The sequence below is a fragment of the Alosa pseudoharengus genome, unplaced genomic scaffold (genome assembly GCF_046254945.1).
Source record: "Alosa pseudoharengus isolate Yale_2024_CS ecotype anadromous, Long Island Sound unplaced genomic scaffold, YU_APseudo_1.1 YU_APseudo_1.1_scf_3, whole genome shotgun sequence".
Classification (NCBI taxonomy): Eukaryota; Metazoa; Chordata; class Actinopteri; order Clupeiformes; family Clupeidae; genus Alosa; species Alosa pseudoharengus.
Window position 1 is genome coordinate 45,258,832 of NW_027468718.1, and position 4,045 is coordinate 45,262,876.

At 37.1% G+C, this 4,045-nt stretch overlaps 1 long non-coding RNA gene across 1 annotated transcript; it reads right to left on the reverse strand.

The window, feature by feature from the left end:
- Positions 1-713: 713 nt before the first annotated feature.
- On the reverse strand, positions 714-3,645 carry LOC143099804 (uncharacterized). The gene is made up of 4 exons (XR_012981767.1): positions 3,625-3,645; positions 2,410-2,477; positions 2,050-2,224; positions 714-1,669 (listed from the first exon to the last, which is right to left on the reverse strand). It is a non-coding gene; the product is annotated as an uncharacterized LOC143099804 (long non-coding RNA).
- Between the last annotated feature and the right edge of the window lie 400 nt (positions 3,646-4,045).

Below are 4,045 nucleotides of genomic sequence, written 5' to 3' on the forward strand. Positions count from 1 at the left end.
GACATAGGTTAGTTGTATCTGACCAGAGCCATGTCGAAACGAAAGTAGACTTGGGGTGCGTTTCCCGTACTACGGAGGTTAGCTTTTTACTAAGGTGGTAGCCTACGATGCATCGTTCAACTAACCAACATGTAGGTCTAAGTTACGTTTCCCAAAACTGTCGTAGCCTAGCCTACTTACATAGTAGGCTATTTTGTAAGTTTGGACCATGATAGTTTCCAAACTTCAGTCTGGACTAAGGTGGTTAACGGGCACACCTGCGCATAACGACTTAATGATGGACTAGCATATACCTTAGTTTAATCCGTGAAATCGTCAGTTTTCTTTATTCAGGGACAGGGTCATCAAGTTAATTCATTGGTTCATATAGGCTTGTAAATTAACGACTGCTTTGAATTAACGTTTAACACGTGTCATTTAAATGTGCCGGGGAAACAGTTGTGTACTCTACACTGTAAGAAATTATCCCGTAAAAAAACAGGAATCAACTGGCAGCAGAGTTTCCAGGAGATTCCTGTTATTTAACGGTGCCCTGGTTTAACGTTAAGTTAATGTAAAATAACAACATTAATTTCCTGTAAATTAACAGGAAACAACTGGCAGGATTTCCAGGAGCTTCCCGTTGTTTAACGGCAGACTACCATAACATTAAATTCCTGTATAACATAATTTTCATGTTGGGTAACAAGAAAAAAATGTGATCTTCGCGTTAGTTACACAACAGGTCTTTATTTTTTTACAATTACAGGAAACAAGTGCCATATATTGAGTTCATCCACTCTCAAATCAACATTTTTAAGATAAAAATCCATGTTTTCACATCAGTTACTTATTTGTAATTTAACAGATATTTTATTTCACAGCACTTACTTGACAGTCTAACAGTAAAGTAATCTTTTTGAAAGATGAAGGGACATGAAGCAAGATAAATAGTAATTTTGGAAAATGTAGACTGACTATAATCGTATTTCAGGATCAGGGAATAAGACAGAGAAGAATGATCATGGAAAATAAAAACATCGCATTAGGCTCGTGTATCATGTATGAATGTAAAATGTAGCTACATAGTAGTATTTTGAAAATCGGATTTCAAAGAACAGGCAATAAGACACAGAGGAATTACAATGGAAAACAAAAACATTTCATTAGGCCCGTTTAAAATGTAGACACGCTATCTAGTTGTATTTTGAAAATCATATTTCAAAAAACAAGGAATAAGGTACAAAAGAATTATCATGAAAAACAAAAACATCGCATTAGGCTCGTGTATCACGTATGAATGTAAAATGTAGACACGTGATCTAGTTGTATTTCAAAAATCGTGAATAAGGTACAAAAGAATTATCATGGAAAATAAAAACATTGCATTAGGCTTGTGTATCACATATGTATGTAAAATGTAGACATGTTATCTACAGTAGTACTATTTCAAAATCAAATAAGATACAAAATAATTATCACAGATAATTATCAATATCATTGCATCGCATTGGGCTTGTGTACATGTGAGAATGAATAAACTGACAGATTATGTCCAGAAGAATTTAAAGTACAGAGATGAGTATAAATGATAATCAGGGAGGAAATCAAGTAACATTCATGAGAAATCAAGTATAACATTCACTTTACTTATTAGTGATTGTTCTTAGACTTCTTCTGGGCCTTTTTTCTGTGAGAGAGAGAAAGAGAGAGAGAGAAAGAGAGAGAGTTACAAAAACTGATAGGGTACACTAGGATTCATGTAGAGGAAAATTGTGCCAAAGTGAATGAATCGGATGTGAATTTGTAACGTTAACACACTTTCTCACAATGAAATTAACTGACATTTATTACTTACTGTAACTGCATTTATATTTGATTTAATCAGTTGTATGAAGTAGAAGTATAGTGTTCTGTGGTTATTACAGCAGTACTATGCATGATTGCTCTCTACAGAGGGTGTAATCCTGCATAGTAGTGCTTATAACTACATAGTAGACTACTACACAACCCCCCAATACATACCACACATAAAACAAATTCTGGTTCGAAAGTGTGACATGAACTTACCTCTGGATGAATTCAAGGGTGCACGCTGCCTCCTCCTGATATTGCAGATTCAGAATGTAGAAGGTGGAGAAACATGTCGCAAGGCCTGTTAGAAATGTGGCGAGGTTGGACCCTTCACAAACGATTAAGGATTCAATGCTGACCATCCACTTTTGATGATTACCTTGTCGTTCACCTGAAAAAAATAATTTATCATATTCAATTTAAGATATAGATCCACATGTCAACTATGATTAGATTCATTTTAGGATTTTGTCCAAACAAAATTCAATACAGAAAAAAAAACATTTAGTATTCAAAAGTTGATTTAAATATGTATATGTTGATCATTATTACTCTAGTGAATGAAAACAAACATACCTAGTAATATCAGGCGAGGCGTCACAGGTAGGCTTGGAAAACTCAACATCAGCTACGGTCGCACATCCCTTAGCAAAAGAAAAGAAAGGCACTCAACAACTCTGTGATGTGATGTGTGTGTGTGTGTGTTTATGTGTGTGAGTGAGAAAGTGAATGTAATCTCTGAGTGTGTGTGTGTGTATGCATGTAAGGCGTGAGTGAATGTGAGTTGTCTGTAAGGTGAGTATGAAAGGTGTGTGTGTGTGTGTGTGTGTGTGTGTGTGTGTCTGCCGTTGAATGATTAAAAGTGATGAGGCGGGTTTGATAAGATGTTTGTGTGAGGAATGTGTGTGCAAAGTAAGGGGGCTTGCTTTTGAAATAGTGTCCGTCTTATCAAAACCACATTGTTTATGGTTTCTATATATGTGCGTCTAAAGACCTAGATAGATAAATAGATAGATAGATAGATAGATAGATACTTTATTGATCCCCAGGGGAAATCCAAGACCTGCATGTCTCTTAAATTTTATTTGCCAATCTGGCACAGCATGGAAGGTCTATATTGGGTATATTGTCATGAATTTAGGTATGGCTCACATAAATTGACGCAGTGGACTGATGCCCACATATCTGACATGTAAACATCTTCCTGTTGCATGCCGCTAGCTCAAATGAACTCGGGAGGAATACCATACGCGTGTCATGCAACCACCTCTGCTATGGAGAGCTAGCTAGGCTACTAACTAGCATTAGCTTTCTAAACTGAAGGACTTAACACAACTTTAAGTAATTACCAGCACGGGCGAAATCCATGCATACAAGTAAACACTGAAAGCAGCAGTCAACACTGATCCGTTTGTGCCATATTGTTTATTTGGCCACTGGTTTATTAAACTGATGATGCTAAGCAGACTTAGCTAGCAAGCACGTGTTATAGCAGGTAAATCCCGCGAGTCAAACTTTCAAAAACTACGCATACCCTACACATACCAATACATTTAGATGGCTCCAGATTGCAATGAAGAAACGTAAAATTTGATCGACAAGTGTAGTGATAACGATAACGCATGGCTTAAGAAGGGCGAAAGCGCGGTCTTGGCTAGCTGAATAGCACTGCTACTAACTTCGTTTCAGCAGGGTAACATTCAGAGATGTTGTATTATACAACTTAATATAAACATGACCAGTGTGCTTTCAAACGTTGTATTTCTGGTCAAAGGTGACAGATAAACTCACCTTATTGTGTTGATGGCTTTCGATGGGTTTGGGTATGATTCCAACGTATCATCTTCTCTCAGCAGACAGCTTCCCATCACCAGAACGAAGGTAACGTTAATAGATAACAGAAAGTACGTGTGTTCCAGAATAAACATTACGGGCGTGGTAAATAACAGTGTTGGAGCCTGATTTTACATATTAGTCTTACTAATGACCGGAAAGTCCTGTTTATTAAAGAAAACCGGTGAATAATGTTAGAATCTGGGTGTAAATTTACAGAAACTTTTTACAGTGTATTGTTATTTACCCCCTTTTCACCCAAACACGCCGTCTACTCTGTGGCGCAGTGCGTTAAGGCCGGCTGATGACAGCCGCCACTTCGCAGCAATCAGCACCTGTCTGAGTAGAGTTTTTGACAACAATATTCACATCGTTGTTT